Source organism: Triturus cristatus, chromosome 4_1 (assembly GCF_964204655.1).
Source record: "Triturus cristatus chromosome 4_1, aTriCri1.1, whole genome shotgun sequence".
Taxonomy (NCBI): domain Eukaryota; kingdom Metazoa; phylum Chordata; class Amphibia; order Caudata; family Salamandridae; genus Triturus; species Triturus cristatus.
The window spans coordinates 654638888-654661923 of NC_140585.1; positions in this window are offsets into that span (position 1 = coordinate 654638888).

Here is a 23036-nt window from a genome sequence, read left to right on the forward strand (position 1 = left end):
CAGCTAAGCGACATTTCTCCTATTATCAAGCTTCACGCTAACCCTGTTAGAGACAAAAAAGCAGCGCTAACCACGGTTAATGCTGCTTTTTACGTCTGCTAATTTTCAGAGTTAGCCATGTAATCCAATGGGAGGTGGATTACATGGCTAAGTCCACCATAGGCTATCAACAAGGATATCCCTATCCTTGTGATTTTATCGCTGCATTACCAGCGATAACCTCCCAAAATGCCGCCATCGCTGGATTTTTTATCGCCTAGGCGGTTAGCGTTGTTAATAACGCGATAACCAGGCGATATTATCCAGCGATAGTGGGCGTTAAAAAAATTAACGCTAAGCACCATTAGCGTTAATTTTCCCCGTTCCTTGTTAATATGCCCCTAATTCTCTGACTAGACTAATGTAACTAAAGTTAGGCTGAGGCACAATAGCAGTAAAAACAGAAATTTCAACAACTACATATTTAAGCAGATAGGTTGTGCCTCAACCTTAAGAAATGTTATGCCACCTTACTTTAGTTATTGAGGAAACAGATTGATTGCCAAACTGCCATGCAGGTCCTCCCTGGACCAGAAACAAACATCCTAAGCCTGGTTTAGGGTTATCTATGAGACAACCATGGATTTAACCCAGATCTCTTGACTGGGGGTGAATGCTTGATTTGTTCCGCATTCCGTCCATCATGTGTGACTCTTTTGCTTCCTCATCTAAATACACTGGGTATGCCCAGACATGTGTCCCGGCCTCACAGGGCCACTGCATTCAAGCTAGCCTGGCTGATATGGGGTGATACCCCGAAACTGGTCCCCTTATGGTTTTGTCTGGTCCAGGGAGGACCTGGCTTAGCAGCCCAGCTGGACTGTACACATGAGGAGCACAGTCAGGAATGATTCCCATATGGCTGTGTCTAAACTGGGGTGCTATGGTGAGCAAAAGAACTATGGATTTAATCCATTCTATTTACTGGGGTGAATGTTTGATGTGTTCCTCACTCCATCCATCATTTGTGTGTCTTTTGCTTCCTCGCCCGAAGTGGGCCGGGTATGCCCAGACGTGGGTTACAGGCTTACTGTGGCACTGAATTCAAGCTAGCTTGGCTGATGAGGAGTGATACCCCAAAACTGGTCCCATGATGCTTGTTTATGGTCCAGGGAGGACCTGGCTTAGCAGTTTGGGCTGGACTGTTCCCATGAGGATCAGAGTCAATACTGATTTGCCTATGGTTGGGCCTAAACTGGGGTGGCATGGTGAGCAAAGAATAATGGGTTTAACCCAGATCTCTTGATTGGGGTAAATGTTTGATATGTTCCACATTCCGTCCATTATTTTGGTGTTTTTGCTTTCTCGCCCCAAGTGCCCCCGGTATTCCCCAACTTAGATCCTGGGCTCACTGTGCCACTGGATTCAGGCTAGCTTGGCTGGTCCTAGGATGCTTGTTTCTGGTCCATGGAGGACCTGGCTTAGCAGGTCGGGCTGGACTATTCCTGTGAGGAGCAAGGTCAAGACTGATTTGCATATGGCTGGGTCTAAAGTGGGGTGGCATGGTGAGGAAAAGAAGGATGGATTTAACCTATATCTCTTGATTGTGGGTGAATGTTTGATTTGTTCCGCATTCCATCCATCATTTGTGTGTCTTTTTCTTTTAGAAAGTTGCAATTTTTCAGCCCTCTGCCATTTGGTGCCTGCAGCCTGTCCGTGTCATATGACTGGGAGGAGTTGGCAGTTAGACTATGTGAATTCCTCCCGGACATTCACACAATAGAGGGATTAGGTTTGATTGAATGGGCCATCTGCTTGCAAGATGGGGGGGGGCGGAGCTGGGCACAGCCCCACACGCAAACGAATAGTCTGTGCTCTTCCTTCTCACAAAGGGCTTGTCACCACTGCATTGTTCCTGCAGTCAACTTGAGCAAGGTCAGGGGAGTTAGAAAATTCCAAGCACTTCAAAAGGAAACCTCTAGAAACTTCTCCTACAACAGAAAAGGCACATGGGATAAGAATAGGTCCCTCGCACCTACTATTCAGTACACTTTTTGGATCTGTGGAAGGACTCTCAGATGTGGCCTGCTGTGCACTCCACAAGACTGCTTTGTTGAGCCTGGAAGGACTGCTTTTCTGCCTGGAGACTGCCTTTAACCCTCCGTGGCCTGCCCTGCTGTTTAAGCCCTGCTTCTTTACCTGAACCAAAAACTACCAGAGTGACTCCAATGGCTAGTTTGCTGGCCTGCATTTCAGAGGCACAGCTACATAATTGGCTTCCACCATCTTGTGCCTGCACATGGACTCAGTCTGAGTGAGTCTTAACCCCCAAGTGGTGCCTGGATCCTTGATGGTGGTGCTAAAGGTACATAGATAGCCAACATTCAAAACTTGATTGTTAGACCTGGCATCCTGGGCGTGGTTTCCCTTGACTTTTTGCCTCCTGACCTTATGTTTTGCTGACTTCATTTTTGCTGGCTTTAGGATTCTAGGCACAGTACCACTGCTAACCTGTGCTTAAGTGCATTTGGTCTGTACTCTAAATATAATAATAATAATAATAATTTTATTGTACATTTAATTAAAACTCACAATATAAAACATTCAACGTTAAAATTGTGTTCAGCATTATCTTTGTACTTTTACATTTTAAAAATTTACTCTTGAGTAAAGGTCATATCAATCTTAGTTTCTTTATCGGTGCCGTCCTTTTCCAGGGTGTTAAAGTGCTTGTGCTTCAGAGTACAGGACACAATTTTAACAAGGCATGATTCTAGACAGGCTGCCTCAGTTTGTTATCAGTGCAGTCCTTTTCGAGGACGATAAAGTGCTTGTGCTTTTGGGTACAGGACACAATTTTAGCAAGGCCTGATTCTAGACAGGCTGTCACTGTACTTGATTAAATGCTATAACTGCTTACTGTTCTTCCTTGCGCCTTTTGCTAGGTCTTAAGTCTTCTAGCCACTATGTCAAAGTACTTTGTTAGTCGGCAGTTTAGTTGGGTCTCCTCTGGGTTAAAGCACAGCTTCACAGCCTGCCTGCAGCTTCTTGTGCCCTTTTGGTTATATATTACTCGGAGTAAGGCGCGCCTTATGTCCATCAAGCTTGGGCAGATACAGATTATATGTATTAGGTCCTCTTTTCCTAGTCCACAAAAAAAACGGCAGAGCTGTTATTCTTCTCTCCTTTTCCAGGGTGCCAAGTGAGGAAAAATTGGTAGAATGCCGAAGCGCAGTTTAAAAAACAATTATTTTGTCTTCTGTGTAAGTCTCATTTTCAGGTATGCTTGTGGCTTAAGGGCTTTATAATAATCATTCAGCACTGTCCATCCATGAGCCCTCTTGGCCAGGATTTCCATATCTTCTATTGTTGATATCAATTTTGTTTCTTTTGTTACTACCTTTTTGAAGCTTTTATTATCTGTGGATGACTCCCAGAGCTTTGTCAGTTCGAGATATTCCAATGATTCCAACAGGTACTTCTTGGCTGATGATTTTTCTCGGGTTGACAGCTCAGTCCAGAGGTGGGCATTTAAGGATCCTTGCTATGCGCCTCTGATTTTACGCCAGCTTTTTATATAAGCACCTCTTCTCTACACTGTTTGTCTCTGAAGGCCAAATTCAAGACGTATTTGGGCAGGCGACACGTAGTTGGACAGATGGAAAATGTTCTACTGATTATTTTATCTAAAACTGTTACATCTTTCCCTTGCATTGGTTCACTCCCATATGTGGGCATTGGCTGCAGTCGTGCTCTGATCACTTGTAAGAGAGGATCCAGTGTTCGGTCTGGGAGGACTTTCTTCAGGGGCTTCATTGAAAATTAGAATGTAGTGCCCTTCCGATGCAGGGCCTCTAATTGAGGTAAAAACGAACCTCTGCTGTCCAATAGTACCCCAAGGTATTTGTACTTGGTTACCCGGTCTAGCCTCTGTCCTTCAAGGAACCATGAAAGTTTCTTTGTTTTGTTATAATTCACTGTCATTACTTTTGATTTGTTTAAGTTGATCTTTAATGCATTATTTTGTGAAAATTTATTGGTGGTATCCAGAAGGTGTTGGAGTCCAATTGGAGACCGGCTTATTAAAACCAAGTCGTCTGCATATAAAAGGTTTGATATTTCCCAACCGTGGGGCATGCAACTCTGTTTTATCAAGTACCCCTGGAAGGTCTGCTAGAAAGCGGTTAAACAGCATGGGAGCATGGGAGCTAGAACGCACCCTTGTTTTAGGCCTTTGGCGGTGTTAATTCGCCTTGAAAGTGCGTCCCAATTCCCAGCTTGATCTTGACCCAAGTATTGGTGTGCAATAGAATCAGCTGTTTCAGGAGAGGCCTTGGTATCCCCCACTTTTCCAGTTTCTGCCAGAGTTTGGCACGATCTACGTGATCGAACACTGCACTGTAATCTATCAAACATAGGAATAGTGAGCTCTATGCTGATTTAACCGCATCTATCAATAGGGTTAGCGCCATGATGTTCGTTGTTGTTCCCTGTCCTCTGCAAAAACCTGTTTGATTTGCGGGAATGATGTGTTTTAAAGTTGCCCAAGATGATAGTTCCTCCAGGAGTAGCCCCGCATAGTACTGTGCCTCTGTTTCGATTAAGGCAATAAATCGATAATTACTAGGATTACTCCTTTCGCCCTGCTTATAGATTGGGCTTATTATCGATCCTTTCCAGGACGATGGACATATCACTGATTCCTTAATTCTTAAGACTGGTACCAATGTGTTACTCCAGAAATCTGCATCATGCTTGTACATTATTGGAGGTATTCCATTGGGGTCGGGTGCACCTTCCGATTTCCCTTTTGATATTTGCAGCTTAATCCTAGCTGCTGTTATTTCGTTGTGTTTTTTCCTTCCTGCTTGATGGAAACTTTAAGTTCATTGTTCCTTCCTCCTTCTGGTTTGCATCTTTGTCCTGGGTCTCAACCTGGTTGATGCCTTCACTTTTTAAGTGTTTTCCTATAACTGAGTCCCCCTCTGGATTTTTATCATTGGAATCATTCGATAAGTAATGTGCCCAATCGTGTTCTGATATGTGTGAGTTTACTCCGTTATGGCCTGGCCGTTGAAGGTTTTGGATTGTCTTCCAGAACCTAGCGCTGTTCCTCAATTTCGAGTCATGCATTATTTTCATTTGTCTTTTCTTTTCCCAGGTCTTCTTTTTTTGCAATGCCTTTAAGTTCCATAACTCCTTCTGCAGGGCTTTGTTGTGTGGTCGTGTACGGAGCTGCCTTAAAGTTTGGTTTATTTTTTGTTTTAGATTTTTTTATCTCAGATGTGGTTGCCTTTCCTAGTAGGTTGCCCAATGTACTCCCTTTGAGGACTTTTGGCTCTGTAGCATATGTTGTTCTGAGATCCTTTACAAATCCTTCCCAAGCTTCTACTGGGTTCGTTATCAAGCTGTTTTTTTGATGGATAATGGTCTTTGCGTTAGTTGACAGTTCTTCTATTTTATTGGCCTTGCACCTTATCCGTCTAACATTCGAGGTGTACTCTGTGCCAGCGCTTTCCCTTGCTTCCATGTTATTTCCTCCGGTTACAAATAGTGTCACTTCTTGTGGTAGATGGACGCTTTGACCATTTTCACCCATTTTGAATGAACCTATGATGTCAAACAATTGAAGAGTTGCCAGGGTAAAGTCAAGGTAAGAAGAAGTGGTTGAAGAGAAATATGTTAATGCCGGCGGGGTATCCTCTTTAAATCAGCCATTCAATAGGGAGAGGAGTTGGCCTAACGGTTAGGGCGCTCGACCTCGGACCTGGGGGAACCGGGTTTGAGTCTCGGTACGGACGCTAAACATCCTGTGATTCTGGGCAAATCACTTAATCTCCCCGTGCCTAACAAAATAAAAATAAAAATATGAATGTGTGTTCTCATGTAAAGTAACTGGTGCTATGTAAAGCGCTCTGATACCTGATTGGATTCGGGTCAAGTTTGTGCTATATAAAACTCTGCAAAAAAAAAGAAAAACCCTAAGATTTAGCTGATCCAGATCTTTTAATAGTTGAGTTGAGCTTCTTGTTTGTTTATTTGGGAGTGCAGGCGCTTGGTTTGGTATTCCCCATGCTATATTAAGTTCCTGTGCCATTTCATCTTCCGATGTTGTTCCAAAGAGGTAAAGATTGAAGTCGCCCGGCAGAATTAGGTTCTCCACTTCTCTTTCTTCCATAAGTCTTACCAGTTCGCTGACCAGTTCTTTTGCCCCTTTAAGTCTGTGCTTTGGGTGTATATATGTGTTGATTATGAGTAATGATTGATCAACCTGTTGATTTTTTATTGTTATGACTGTTGCCTGGATGGCACTTGGGGGAGTAATTTTTACCTTGATCTCTTCCGTTGTTCCTGTTGTTAGCATTGAGGCGAATGTCATCAGGCCACCTGAGCAATGACCAAATGTTGAGCCTCTGGTAGCTGGGTAGATTTGTGTCGTATATCCTTGTAAGGCTATCTCATTCTCTTCCCAGGTTTCTTGGAGCAATATCAGGTCGAATGATTTTAAGTAGCTTAATGTTTAAGGATCTTCCAGTTTGCTTGTCAGACCATTGATATTACAGATACATATTCTGATATTTGTGGAGTCAGCTTTTATTGAAGTCTGGCCAGGTGCCCCTTGTCACTTTATATCCCCCGTTGTTATTGTTCGCCGTATATTTGCCCAGATAGAAACTTGTTGCTGCATTGTTAAGTTTTTTATGTGTGAGAGACTGCTGTTGGACCCTGAAGAGTGACTAAGTGCTCCTTTTAAAATTGATTTAACTGTTTGTAGACGATCCTTATTACTTTCTTCTAGGAGGGGAGTGGGGTTAGCTGGTCTTTTTCCTGGTTCCAGCTTTATCCCCCACTGATAGAATCTGTTCGTTTACTCCAAAATTTGATCTGCTAAATCATTTGTTTTCCATGTTGTCTTTGTCACTTCAGGGCCTTGTTGGTCTGATGAGGATTGAAATTCAATTGCAAGCAGGTCTGTTGTATTGATGTGTTTCAGTTCGTTGATTGAGTGGACAAGTCTTAATATGTTACCCCTATTTAGGGTGTCCACTCTTCCTCTCAATTTATATTCTGGGATGAATAGAATGATGTCTGTCTCTTTTGATGCGGTGATCGGGGTTTGCTGGTGTGTGGTTACCTTGCATTGGTTGGCCCCGTATGGGAGCTGATTATTGTTTATGGCTTTCGAGATTACTGTGCTGGCTCCATGATCATCCTCTGTCGCCTGCTCGTCGGCCAGCTTGTTCCTACTTTGTGCATTTTCCATCGGCTGATTTTCCTGAGACATAATTACTTTGCTGTGTTTAACACTATTTGGGGGTTGGTTATTATTTATAACTTCTGTGGTGATTCCGTTAGTCTCCTCTGAGGTCTATTCTATGGCCTCCATTCCGCTTTGTCCGTTTTCCATTGGCAAATTTTCTGCCATTCTCCTTCCTCTGCTCCGTGTGCCACTTTCCAGTTTGGTTATTTTACATTGCTGCTTACTTATTACTGGACTACTATCCTTCAGCTCTGTCTGTTCACATGTTATCTCCTTGGATGCTGTCGACATTTGAATTTCCTATGTTTTAAGTTCCTTGTAGCTTTTGGTCTATTATCTAAGGGTGGTGTCTCTTTGTCTTGGATGTATATCAAGGTTTTCCTTGTTTGCTCTTTTTCCCCGGGGCTACCACTGATTGGTTCTCATCAGTATGACATGCTCCTATAGTTTTCCTATTCCTGCACTTCCATTATTGTTTACGGCGGGCTTGCGCGTTCATAGACGTCTCTGCACCAGCCCTTTCGTTGGTTGAGTTATTTACAATGGAGTCTTCTGAAGTATGTTTGAGATTAGGAGACAAGTTCCCATCTTTGATAGATGTGGGCTGCATGTTAGCAGCTCCTATTAGTTTTCCGCTAAGAGCTGTTCTTCCAGACTTGGTCTCCGTTATAAGATGCGACGTTGTGTTTGATTTTAGGTCAGCCAGGAGGTTCCCTAGCATCGTTGGTAGTGTTGATAGCGTATCAATTATTGAAGTACAGATGCAGTCTGTTCTTACTATTTGAGAGAGTTTTGCCGCTTCTTGTCCCCTTTTTATGGGGCCGTTAAGGTCTGTAAGTTTCCTTTCTATCCCAGAAGTGAATTCTGCTAGCGTGTGGAGAACACTTAGCTGCATATCTAGTTTGTCAGATTGATACTGCAGCGCTGTTGCGGATAGCCGGATGGGATTTAGTAGAGTTACCCAAAAGGTGTCTGAGGGAACTCTGCTCCCTTCATTATGCAGGTTGATCAGCTCTTCTGCGGAGCTATTTGTAGTGGGTTTTACGTTGTATGATGCCACTAGGTCCTCCCATTCTTGTGACGCCAGGAAGGTCATGTCGTTGTCTGGAGTGTACGAATCATCTTGTATCGAATGTAGGGAGAATTTAATTTGGTCAGTTCCCCCCTGCTGTTTCTTGTCTATCAGAGTATCTGCTTGCGCAGTCTTTAGTTTGAATGGTGAACAATTTTTTGGCTGAGGTGTTGTAATACCTCTATCTCGTTCATTCAGTAAATACTGGTGGGGAAGGGGAGTTAACTGATCCCTCAAGTCGTTGGGTCCCTGATGCTCTGGCATGCTTACTAGTTCTGTGAGCCTCTCGCTCTCATTCTTGGCCCCCCTAGAAGTTTTTTCCTGGTCCTCTAAGCTTTTTAGCGAATTGCTTATCGGGCTGCTGACCCCCAAAATCGCTTCAGCAGTTTGATCTCCTTGAACTCCGTCTCCAGATATACTTCTTAAGCGATTTATGTTGGTCGCCGTTTGACTTTTATCCATATGTATTTTTGCAGCTGCTCACCATACCACCCCAGTTTAGACACAGCCATATGGGAATCAGTCCTGACTGTGCTCCTCATGGGTACAGTCCTTCACCCTGCCAAGGATTGTGACTGTTGCTTGAAGAAAGGACACCCTCCTTCCCCCAACAACCCAATTTCTCACACCTAGTCTTAATGATGGCAGTGGTTTTCTTGAAAAATGAAATACCAGTGTTTGTAAAGCATACAGCTACCTCCAAAGTTGTGTCCCAGCACTGGGGGCCCTAGGGAAGATTAAGCAAGCTATTGCCCAGAGTTACATGGTGCTGGGCTAACCTGCCACCAGTGCCAGGGATCGAACTGTGAACCCCATAGTCCGGAGTCAGACACCCTGGCTGCTGCGCCACACCTCTTCCACATTGTGCTAACATTGCAATACCAGATTGATATTCTCTGCTGGTTTTATGAGGCATTGAGCCCAAGGTGAATGTGTATATTGTCATGAAAATATTGCACTTCTGCCCACAAATGATGCGAGGTGGGTACTTCCACTGGGCTGCAAAATCTGTATTAAGGAGTCCTCGCCAACCTCGGCATCAGTGCTGGTGGTGCCCCAGTGTTAGTATCTTTTTTACCGCCCCCCCAATGGCCTCCTTTTCCATGTATTCCCTCACTACCACCCTCCAATTAGGCCCCTCATCTTGCCATAGCCCTATCTCCCATACATTTCATTTTCATTTTTTCATAGCACCACTCATAGTTTACTCATGCTCAGTTCTGTGAAATGAATGGTGCATATTCTTTGCAATAGGCACATCAACCATCTGCGCTACTTTATGATGAGTCAAAACTACCAGTAGGCAAAACTCAGATCTCACTCTAGCAGAAACAATAGTCACCAGAGATATCTTGACATTGTTATTGTTGCTGTAAAACAGCTGGATATACAAGGAACTCTCCAGCAGGAGCTTTTAAACCCAAAAGTTATTTCTAAATACAGTGCCCCCGTCGATGTCAGCAGCAGGCACAGCTGCACTGGTAGCACCACCCAAACACTGGCATGGAGTCCCTACCTGTCACTTTAGAGGTCAGGGTACTGTAGATCTAATTCCTACCTGGCCCTAGCCTTTCTGTCACTGGGCAAGAGTTGCCACCATTTTCTGTAAAGAGGTCCTTAAAACTGTGTATGATAGCCTGTGCATCTTTTATAACTGCAAGCAAATAGTAAATCTGACATCAGTGTACAAAGAAAAAAAGATAGCATTCCACCATTAGCAATTCTCATCTTACTAATACAATGTGGTTAGCAATGGTGGAACTGAAACCGAAAAAGCTCAATCTGAAATATATTTCACTAAAAAGCAGAATACAATGATAATTTGGCTTTTACTTCAAATCAAATTTGTTTCTGAAAAGCAAAACTATAATGGCCTGATGCACAGTGGTTTTGCCCTTCCCTATCATTTACGGTACCTGTGAGCCTGCCCCACAAACCCCTGCAGGACCTACTGCCCCCCCCCCCCAGTCCCACTCATTACCAATGAGCCATGGGTATCCCACATATGATGGTATAAAAAATAATAAATCTGCACACTTTTAAGTGTATAGTACACACTGGGGGATATTCTCAAGAACGTGTGATAATTATCGAAAAATTCGCTTAATGCAACTTTGCACATCGCCGTCTATCGCGGGAAAATAACACAGTATTAACGTTGTATTCTCAACCCGGCGGAACTATGCGATAGTCTCGCGATAACATCGCCAAATGCGATGTAGCGCGCGCAACGACATTTGTTTTATTTATTTGTTTGTGTACTTACCTCTGTGCAGCCGTATTCTGCAGTTTACAGCCCCCCCATCCTGCCCCTCCCCTGCCACACGTCAGCGCCCAGCAGCACTCCCACCACGGGCCACTACTGTGTAGTGGGCAATGACATCCTCTGGTGTTAAGTCTGTGAGGCCGGTGCGTTTTCTGAAGGTCCACTGTCCTTGTCTGCGCTGCCTCTGTGGTAGTCCGGGGGGGGGGGGGGGAGAGCCCGGGGAGGGCGTGGTGGGCCTGGGTTTGGTAGCAGTGGGTGTTGTGGCCCTCTTGGGGATCGGAGCTGCATGATCAGTAGCTCCATGGCATCTGCTGTTCTTCAGGTGTGGTTCTGAGCTGGGCTCCCTTTTATGGTGCAGGTTGTTGTCCCACTTAACACCAGGTAAGAGCAGGTCTTAAATCCCTGCTACTAACGTGCCTTATCGAATGTTTTGGGATCTTATCGCCGATCTGCCGGTCGTTGATAATATTGCGAAGTGGTGTTATCGTGGCTTTTTGGACGGGAACGCTTACTCTGCATCTCCTTAGAGTTAGTTGCCGGTGTCATCCGTGGCGATGTTTTTTGTGGCTGCTATCGCAGGAAAACTGGCGATATCGGCTGATAGCACCAGCTTGTGAATAGGGCGATAAATCTATCGCCACTTTGGCTGCGATAAAGTGCCGCTAACTCGGCGATAAGTCCTTGAGAATATGCCCCAATATGCGGTAATTCACCTCAACCTCTTCCCTGTAGCTGCATACCCTGCTATTTATTATTTGCTGACATGACAAAGCTAATACTAAGTCTGGGCAAAGGTGGGATAAGTAATGGCTGAAAAGAGTTTCGATCTATCATATTCTGATTCTATTTCATCAGAAGCTCGGAAGGCTATAGCCCATGACCGAAGCATAACTCATTCCACCACATTTATGAAGAGGCAGTGGAAGTGTAGGGAAGTTTAGCAAAGGTGGTGGGTGCCTGCCCAAGAAATACCATAGTAAGCACAGAGGGGGTCCTTAAATTAAGAAAACTGACTTATTGGAAGGAAAAGCTTCTGTGTAAATTAAAAACTAAAAAAGCAATAAATTCAGTCCAGGTACATCATGGGTTGAAAAAAGACACTATGGCATTCCTGTGAATAACTCACCTGGAACCAATTTACTCAATAGTATGGAAAACGCAAAACATCCAGTTGGGTGGTTAGAAAAAGTGATGTATGTGGCGTTGTAGAAGTTTTTTCTAATTGTCAAATTGAGGTGTCAATGATTGTGCACTTAAAATAACATAAATATATTCTTTGGAAGCATGATCAGTAATGTAGTATAGTGATGCCACATGTTCATGTGGTACATCATTTTATTGAAATGTATGTAGTTTCCAGTGTTCTGCCCATCTCACTCTTGCTTATTCCCCCTCCCAATCAGTGACTCATTGCAAGTTTTCTCACTCCACAGTTTCTGCAGAATGCAGGTAGAACTTTACTTAGAAAGCATGTATTGTGAATGAAACTTTCCACCGTATTCCATATGTATAATTTTGTAGGACATCCACAGGAAGTTCCTATGTAGGCCTGCAGAAGAACATTATTGAATGAACCTTTGTTTGAGAATGTATCATATTGTATATTACATCTCCGGACTGCAGTTGCTGAGGAAGCAAACTGAAGAATTCCTTTTGCTTTAAGAAATAGGTTAGTGCTAAAGGTCTTAACTATTACGATTTTGCTTCTGATTTGTCCAATGTGAGCTAACCATAATCATGTCATACTGAATCTGCAGTTTTGCTAAGTGTTTATGCATAAAATGTGCATAAAACCCTTGGCGTTTATGGTTGAGGATGCCTTCTAATTTTCCTCCTGAAACTCCGTCCAATTTAATCGAGACATTTCTTTTCCCTCTAAAAATACTGTCAGCACTCAGAGCAGATGTACAAAGCCATATAGCATTTCTTAACGGGCCAAATTGCTATTTCGGCCTAAGAATTGCTAAATGGCCATTTAAGATTTACAAAGGGCCAAAACTGGTCGCAATTTGCAATTTCTATCCAATAGAAATCACAAATTGCAACAGCAATTTAGAAATTGCAAATAGGGATTACCTATTTGCGAATCCTAAAGCACATGAACATAGCATTTCCTAAATACAAATCGGGCATTTAGGTAATGCTATTACCATAGACTTGTAGTCGATGGTAGCCATCGGCAAAAGTAAAAAATGCATTTTATAAAGTGAGATAAAGCACACAAATTCCCCCTAGGGCATATGTGCACTTGTGCACTAGCAAATTCGGGGTGCCTCCAGGGGGGCCTTAAGCCCAGAGGCTTTGTATTTCTTAAATTACATTTTCCTATTAGGAAATCTCCAGCTGTTCCTACGCACGTTTACTATTTTGCCCATGGACAGGAATGCAATGGCATTTCCTATTTGTGATTCCATACTAGCGATTCATAGTATGTAGAAATCGCTATTAGGGAATCGCAATTTTAACACGATTATTAGAAATTGCAGTTTAGTACATATCCTTTTGCATTTTGCTACTTAAGAAATGCAAACAGGAAGCTTTGTAGCTAAGAATCTAGATACAATTGCTGAAATTGGGATTATATTCTGATTTTGTAACTGAGTTTTATGACATTCATTGCATTTTTCTGCATTGCTTTTCTTAAGATTTTTGTAACTAATTTTAAAACTTACTTCGCTTGATCTAGAGCTCAATTTTTGAGTGGTTCCAGTTACAATCTGACATTTTGATTCTTACTCTGCTAATTTGGTAGGTTCAACGAATGGCAAGTGGTGTCTCTTGCTGCAAGATCAACGATATGTGAGGACGAGCCAAACTGCGGGAGGTCAAATCTGGGGTGTCTGGATTATTGAGGTCCATTAGAATAATGGGGTTCATCTTCCACAGCGTATACGAGTTAATAGTCACACTGATGTAGTACACCTTTTCTGCACTGTGCACGCACGGCTTACTGCTGAGAGTACAGTATGCATGCCCATTGCACAGTACATCATTATTCGTCCCATAATCAAACAGAAATTTGCATCTTCTTCAAGAGAAATTGGATTGTAATTGCTGGGGCACATCCTGCCAAATGAAACCCCAGCAGATACTGCATTCTCAAATATTTTGAAACATTGCCGAAAAACATTGTTACTACTTTCATAAAAGACGAACGAATTGGTAAACCCTGGTGCATTTCATGGCAATTAAACTATGCCCGATACACTAGTCAGAAATATATATCAAGCGAGTAAGTAAATATGCATTGATGGAACAGGACAGACAGTTAATGAACAGATGTTTTACAAATTTGGTAGTGAATTCCTGGGCTGGATTTACTAGGGAAATTATTTATTACACAAATTCATGGGAGTTACAGTGGGCTCTAATGTTTTGCCAGCAATTACTTTAACAGTGATCTGGAAAGAAAATAGAGAATCTCAGTTTATGCTGTATTAACTCTGCAAATCCATACTACGCCAATCAATCATCTAAATATATGACTCCTGCCAGAGAATGAAATCAATAACTGCAGAATGTCTATGGCAGCGATCTTCTCTCGACTCACGTATTTAGTATGCAATTTTCATTTCATAGGGGGTGCTTGCTAACTGTTTTATGCGCGCTGTTCATATACTGACTTTCATATCCAAGCTTACAGTGACTCATATTTTAGTTGTGAAGTATAAACACAAAAAATGAGAGCTGAAAGTCATCGAGTGTTGTAAGAAACATTCTTCAGACTATGAGTGACAGGCATTGGTCTCCTTATGCCTGCAAAAACGTTCACTGAGATAGCACAAACTAAAGAAATGCATATTAAAGTGATTTTAAACATATATAAATTATTCAACAAATTAAACATATAAAATGAAGAAGTAGACATGGAAAAAATAAATGGCATTTGGTTCCCACAGACCACATTTGAACAAAAATTATAGCATTTGTACTTAGCTGGGCTGCATTTTACTTTTATGTTCAATGCAAATGTTTACTGTAGGTCTTCAACATTTGTTGCTGTATTGAAGGACAGAAGAACGATAGTTCCAATTTATCCTAAGAATTCCCATAGTCCAATGAAGTGCTTACATCTAGAGATAAGATCGCTACTATAAAGACTTTTGTTTATCAATTGCTTAGCTCCTTTAGGCTTCCCTTCCTTTTTTTCTGTTAGATTCTTCCTGGAGCATGGCCCAAGTGTTCTTTCTTGTCTTTTTACAACGCTGTATTATTCCTGGACGTGCAATGTGCCTCCTACTTTTAACGTGGACATCCAACTTCTTTTTATGTTTCTTTGCACCTTACCTGCCATCTCTGCCTTCGGGACTTCAAACACTTAAGCAAGATCTGCAATCTGGTATCTGCAAACAAGCCACAGGAGAGGAGATGGCCAAAGCTACTGAATTTGATGCTTGGGAACTAGGTTCGAGTCTCAGCGTTAGAGCAACATCCTTTAACTCTGTGCAAATCACATAATCTTCCTGTGCCTACAAAATATTAATGTGTTCCTATGTAAAGTGCCCCAACACCTTTGTTCTAGTTTGCGCTACATAAAAGCTGCAACAAAACAAAAGTCAGAGGACGGGACAAAGGCATCTGGCCTCCTGAATTATCTATTTTGCTGGGTGTGAGCACAGCAATGGGAAGGAGGGAGAACAATCAAGCACAGACAACAGGATGGAGTAGCGAAAATGAAAGCTACGAAAGATGCACTCTGCAGAGTGGCTCAACAACAAGAAAAAAATAGCTCCCAAAAGCATGAGCACAAGTAGTTTGGCTATGCTCCAGGGGACGGTCACATGCAAGAAGAGGGAAGTGTGACCGCAGAGCTGACCAGCAGGAAGTAAGCAAATGAGAGTGGCTTTGAAACCAACCAATGTTAAGTAAAGTGTGGCCACCAAATCCTCTAACAATAAACATGTCTTGAAGAGACAGCGCATTCGCTATCTACGAGAGACTTAACAAGCATTGGCATAGCCAATAGGTCTCGTCTTTGGGACCTTATAAGTGTTTAGCCATGCAACAGTTGATGTTGTTGCACCAAGGATATTGTGCCGGATAACTAAACACGGATATGGTCCCAAAGGCGAGAACTATTGGCTATGCCAATGCAGTATATACACAAATGGCGGTATAATTGATAGGAAATGGGTGCCTGAAAGGGTAATTCCACTCGATATTATAATTATTTCAACAATTTGTTATGGCGCTGTAAGGTAGAGAGAACCACCAGCCTCTCTAAAAGGAAAATTGTGGCCTAAGCAACAAACAACGCAATTACAGATCCCCAGCACAGGCTCCCAGGGTGAAACTTGAAGTGTTACAACTGGAGGTAGATAAAGGGGGGCTAGCACTTCCAAAAATTCGCACTTATTACGAGGCTGCGATGCTCGATATAGTAGCTCGTTTACTAGACTTTAATAATTTAGAAGACCATTTCTTTCTAAATAGAATGGTTCAGGAGGCAGGTGTACAACTTCCTACTTTCTTAAAAATTATTAAATTGTCAAAAAACACAAGATATAAGACATTACGTGATCTGTCATCTAGACTCCAATTGTTATTTAAACAGCACACTTCTCCAGGCTGGGCTTACTTAAAGCTGCAGGAATGCAAGACTTTAGGTCTACTACTTCATCCCTCTCGAATTTCGAAGTGGAGGGAGATTGGTCTTGAGGAATTGGGTCATTTCCATATGAACAATAAGGTGATCTCGTGGCAGGAGGTCCAAATCAAGCTTATAGATCAAACTACACCCAATTTCCTGGACTACTTGCAGGTCATCAATTTCCTGAAAAAGGCCGATTTTCCCTCCCCCTCTGCGACGATGAATTTGGCTTCCCTCCTTTATAAAACCAAAGTTAAAGGCATAGGAAAATGGTACACTCTGCTCCGGAAAGATAGTGAGCTCCCTATCTTACATATGTTTTTGGGTAAGGTTGAGCGGGAAACGGGGTGCGCCTTGTCCTGTCAAGAGTGGCAACTTCAAGCCCAGCTCGGTCACAAGGCTTTGAGAGCGGCTAATTTTAAACGGATGGCTTTTTTAAATAGATGGCTAGCATACTATACTCCCAAGACTTTGAGTAAACGATATTCAGATGTGGAAAATAGATGTTTCCGTTGTCAGGCTGAAGAGGAAGGAAATTGGCTCCACATTTTTTACACCTGTCCTAAACTTAATGAATTCTGGGGAAACATCTTTGTAGCTACAAGTCAGGCCATCCAAAAGCCGGTAGATCCTGAAGTTGAAATTTCCTTATTCGGAATCTCCAGAGTTTAGCCAGGCCTGACCAAACATGAAGAATCATAGGTGATGATTTGTTCATTGATGGCACGTTCATTAATTCTTCAAAACTGGAGGTCGCTAGAGATTCCCTCCTTTATGAAATGGGTCAATAAAATGAAGCGTACGAGGGGCTTTGAGGAAGCCTATGCTAGGAGGGCGGGAGCAACAAGTACATTTGTAAAGATTTGGCAGTTATTTGACAATGGTACTATGCACATTCTCTAAGTAGACTCCTGCCAGCACATAATACTTCTAAATATTATTGCACGTTAGCTAAAGAACTTCCATGTTCTGGATTAGCATGAAAGAGGGCTTAATGTCTTATGATAATGCTGCTATGGACGTTAACCAGTTCTATGAATTGATTTCATATTAAGTTAGTATTATGCAGCAAATACTGTTTAATAATTTCATATGTATTGTATTGCGATATTTTGTAGTAACATTAGACTCTATGTTAAAATATCTATAGCTCTCCTCATGCGTTTTTTGCACTTCATGTAAAGGTTTTTTTTTCTTTGTTTTTTTTCTTCTTTTCCTCGTCTCAGTCATGGTAGTTCAGTACTTCAATGTCTAATGGTTTCAGGTATATTATAAGGATTATGATTGATTTGTACATGGAGAATATTTCCTGATTGTTTGTTACTATCCCTGTTCTGCTCAACAATAAAGAAAAATAAAAAAATAAAATAAAACAATAAACATGTCTTGAAGAGACAGCGCATTCGCTATCTACGAGAGACTTAACAAGCATTAGCATAGCCAATAGGTCTCGTCTTTGGGACCTTATAAGTGTTTAGCCATGCAACAGTTGATGTTGTTGCACCAAGGATATTGTGCTGGATAACTAAACACGTATTTGGTCCCAAAGGCGAGAACTATTGGCTATGCCAATGCAGTATATACAGAAATGGCGGTATAATTGATAGGAAATGGGTGCCTGAAAGGGTAATTCCACTCGATATTATAATTATTTCAACACTTTGTTATGGTGCTGTAAGGTAGAGAGAACCACCAGCCTCTCTAAAAGGAAAATTGTGACCTAAGCAACAAACAACGCAATTACAGATCCCCAGCACAAGTGATATTTAAATCAGTTGCAATTGTTATTCACATTTGATTAGACAAATAATCAATCCAAGTTATTTCTTTGCCCTTTTATTCTTTCTTCGAGCTTTTCTTAGTGAATAGATTCCAAGCCAACATGTGTTTCGTCGCCTCCGTATGGTTGTACATGCAACTTTTTCCAAGGCTTCAATATTCACTTTTAAGAAGTATTAAGTGTGGTGATCGGCGTGAGGGGCGAGGACGAGGATCGGCGACTCGGATTCAGTTACTGAACAAGGATATAAAATGACAGGACTTTATACTCAAAGCCCAGCAGACTTACTTTTTACCCCACGCCTCAGGACAGTGTGGTCTGGAATTATCACCACACTTAATACTTCTTAAAAGTGAATATTGAAGCCTTGAAAAAGTCGCATGTACAACCATACGGAGGCGACGAAACACATGTTGGCTTGGAATCTATTCACTAAGAAAAGCTCGAAGAAAGAGTAAAAGGGCAAAGAAATAACTTGGATTGATTATTTGTCTTAATCAATTCAATTTCAATTGTTCTTTATTTCGGTCGCTTGGACCATAAAAGAATTACAGCATAAAAGAAATTCATATCATTGGAATACAATAAAATTTACAGTTAATTTAACAATTTGTAAAACCATCATTCGTTCAATAACTTAATACACTGGGTGCGTCTGCGCCACATTGAAGTTAAAAATTTTGCCCGTGCAAAAACAATTGGGGCAGACAGATCACTTTTCAAGATCCTGTAGGCTGGATGATAGTGCCTAAAACCCAGATTCCTCAGTATTGGAACAAGCCAGTAGTTTCTTGCTTTCCTGTATGCTGGACAGAAGAATATTATGTGTAAGTCGCATTCCCTCCAATAGTCGCACGCTGGGCATTGGAGTGAGCTCTCAACATTTGTCCATCGTGCAGTGTGCGCTTTAAGAGGAAGGGTGCCATACCGCCACTGCAGAAAAAGTTTCCTGGAAATTGGGGGCGCAATATTGTCAAGAACATCCTCCTGCATATATAAGTCTTTTACCTCCAAGAATTTGCCAGTCAAAGATCTCTCCTCTGCATTGGTTGTGTTAGTGCGCAGTTGATATTCATAATAGACTTTTGAGAGAGACTTTCGTGAAATTCCGGGGCAGATATTTTCTGGGTCGGACCATAGATTTTGCCTGCCCAATGCCTCACATATTTGCTTGACATGTCTGAGCCAAGGAAACCGTACAGGATTGCTCAGTTTCATTATTTCCTGAAGCTCGGCTCTGAAATTAGACAGTTCTGGTACCGACCATAGTCTCTGCCAATACAATAGCGGTTTCGAACTTAATTCTTCCAAAATCGGTCTTAGGCCTAAGTCCAGTCTCAGCGGTAAAAGAGGGGTGCTAGACGGGAGCCCTGCTAGTTGTCTGATAAAATTGTTCTCAGTGACCTGGAGAGTATGGGTGGCAGAATGCCCCCATAATTCAGCACCATAAATCACTGCCCCTTTAGCTTGCATCCTGTAGATCTGTAGCCGAGAAGAAAGTGGCTGATATGTCAAACCACGGGACATCCTTGCCAGACCACCTGTCATTTGGGTTAGTTTGAGTCTAGCCTTAGTGCAATGTGAGTCCCAAGTCATAGACTCATTTAGTGTTATCCCAAGGTATTCAAATTTGGAGACCCTTTCCAGCCTGATGGGTCCTAGTGTGGGGTTGGGACGTAATTTCTTGGGGGGTTGAAGATCATGTACTTGGTCTTTGAAGCATTGATCTCCAACCCCCGGATCGCACAGAAATTTGCGAATCCATCAAGGATCCGCTGGATGCCCATTGGAGACTTTGAGAGCAACAGGGTGTCATCTGCAAAGAGAATAGCAGGTACCCCTGTGCCTCCGAGTCTAGGAGCATCAATGTTTTCCAGCGCATTTAAATTATCGATCACCCCGTTGACAAAGAGGCAGAACAGAGTCGGCGCCAGCACACAGCCCTGTCTAACCCCCCTGTCAACGGGGAATCGGTCAGTCAAGGTGCCCCCCCTTCCAAACCTCACCCTTGCATAATTCCCCGAGTGGAGTCTTTTTAAGATGACTAATATATCGTTGGGAACCCCCATGTCATCCAGAACGCCCCAAAGTTTGTCCCGAGGGACTAAATCAAATGCGGCACGTAAGTCAACGAAAATAGTATACAAAGTGCCACCTTCTATTAAAACAGTTTTCCAATGAATACAATTTAATCTAAAAATCTGGTCAATGGTGGAGACTTTCCTCCTAAAGCCAGCCTGATATGTGCTCAAGATGTTTGATTCATCTATCCACTCTTGTAAGTGATTGAGAATCAGTCTCCCAAATAATTTTTGGGAGACGTCTATGAGACTAATTGGTCTGTAGTTGGCTGGGAGCAGAGGCGAACCCTTTTTGAAAATTGGGACGATCTCTGCTCCCAGCCAAGTATCAGGAAGCTTCATGCCCTTTAGAATAGAATTAAATAAAAACACAAAATATGGTGCCCATACTTCAGGTTCCTGTTTAAACAGGTCTCCCGGAAGGCCATCCAAACCCGGTGCCTTTCCTGACGCCAGACCCATAATGGCTACTTTGACTTCTTTAAGTGAGAGGGATAGGGACGAACTCAAGGGTATACTTGTTTGTGCCTGGACAGGATCGATCACCGTCCCCTCTGATGGCATATATAGGGACTGGAAATGGTCCTGCCAGGATTTAGCTGAAATGTTGGGTTCGACCGCAGAGACCAGCTCTTCTGAGCCTGTGTTTACACAACGCCAAAATTTCCTTAAGTCTCTGCACGCCAGATGTTTTGTTAATTTCTCCCACTTTTCCTGTTCCCATTCTAGCTTTGCATTCTTAATTAAGAATTTGTATGCCTTCCTTTGTTCGCTAATTTCGTCCCGGTCATGTCCATTCTTTATTAGAAATAGGAGGTCACTTTTGGCCTTCCTACAGGTGGAATTGTACCAGAGGGGACCAATAGTAGTCACACGGGCCCTGTGGGGATTACTAGTTAGAATTTCTGACACAGATGTGGTGAGATCTGCATGTAGCTCACCCAGCTCCGTGAATAGACCCATCATGCTAGTACCACTATTTAAGACTTGAGCCTTCTCTAACAAGGGGGTAACTAAGGCGTACAACTTGGGGAGCAACCCTTGTTTCGTTAGTATCGTCTCCCATTTTATTCTTCGCCTATTGTTGGAAAGAAGTAACCCAGCATCTGGAGACTCTCCATTCTTTTTCAAGGGTTCAAGACCCGCGCAAAGAAGCTCAAGCTCCAGAGCATTATGGTCACTATCCTCTCTTAGCAATATACGAAAGTCACTTAACTTTGCCCATAATGCCAGTGGGACCAGAATGTAATCGAGGTTTGATGTTATATTTCCCCTGTGAAAGTTACATTTTGGAGGTATGTCTGATGGTAACCTTCCGTTGCAGGCCCTAAGTCCGTGTTTAAAAGTAAGTGATGAGATTTGCACCGCCAGAGGAGACCAGGCTCTTGGGGCCGGTAGCTGGGAGGGGGGTATAGACCAAACAAGGTCCTCCTCCTTGGTCAAGCTATCCGATGAGCCCATAAGGGGCTCAAAATGGCAGTTAAGATCTCCTCCTATTATGTAGGGGACGCCTTCAGGGATTGTGTTAAGGGCAAGATCAAGCTCATCAATAGTACTTGATTCTTTCGAAAAACTAACTGGCCTTGAATAGACATTTATTACCAAGAAACGGTACAAGTCTGGCCATTCTAGGAGTACGGCCAAAATATCCTCCGAATTTAATGTCAACGGGGCAGCCCTGCAGCCTAGGTCTGTGGCTATCCAGATTGCCAGACCGCCAGAAGGGCGGCCCTTGCCACACTATTTAGCATTCTTCGAAAAAAACAGCGAAGCCAGTGCGAGTAAAATCTTCCCTCAGCCAGGTTTCTTGGAACAGTATTAAGTGTGGTGATCGGCGTGAGGGGCGAGGACGAGGATCGGCGACTCGGATTCAGTTACTGAACAAGGATATAAAATGACAGGACTTTATACTCAAAGCCCAGCAGACTTACTTTTTACCCCACGCCTCAGGACAGTGTGGTCTGGAATTATCACCACACTTAATACTTCTTAAAAGGGAATATTGAAGCCTTGAAAAAGTCGCATGTACAACCATACGGAGGCGACGAAACACATGTTGGCTTGGAATCTATTCACTAAGAAAAGCTCGAAGAAAGAGTAAAAGAGCAAAGAAATAACTTGGATTGATTATTTGTCTTAATCAAATGTGAATAACAATTGCAACTGATATCATTTATATATCACGTGTGCAGGGGGTCTGTAATGGCTATGCCAATGCTTGTTATTATTTTGATATTGCTGTCACTCTGAGCATCTGAGGCTGTGAAGCTCTGCAAAATTGTTTCAGAGCATTTAAAAATATGTTTTGTCTTTTATTTAACACAGCTGACATCCTTCCAGAACATTCTGATGCTTGTAGGGTTCAAAGTTCATTTTCGATACTGCTGAAGTGAGAGAAAGTGCATAGTACACACAGGGTCTGAATTACAAACTTCTGCAGGTGTAAGTCCAATTTACACATGTAAATAGCCTTAATTTTGAGTGCAAAACCACTTTTGTAAATCATGTTAGTCTTGAACTCTTAAAAAGGATGTACTACCACGCTGCTTTCTGTGTGAGTGAATCTAATGTGGGTGTGCAGTGGGCATTTCTCAGTTGGAAGGCTAGTGATGTTTGTGAGTACTCAAAATGTAATGATTGTGGATATTCACAAACCATTTCCAACCCTTTCTACCCTGGAAATGTTTAGAGATTTACTCCTGTTATTGGTGAGAGTAAATACCTTTCCAAACTCATAATGGAAAACACCTACATTTTTCTGACGGTACCAGGGGGCGCAATTCAAATTTTCACCTGAGGAAAAAAAATATTTAGGGATTTTATCTGGTCAGCGGCAGCTGGCTGGATTTACAGAATTCACCTGAGAACGTTTTGTCAATTCCACTCTTTCCGCACCTTTGCAAAATAGTAAATCTGTAGGTGCAGATGTATGACACCGGTTTCCAGTAGCAATTCTAATAAGAGATTCCAGAGTGAAATATTATGTAAAGGTCTGCCAACAGAAAAA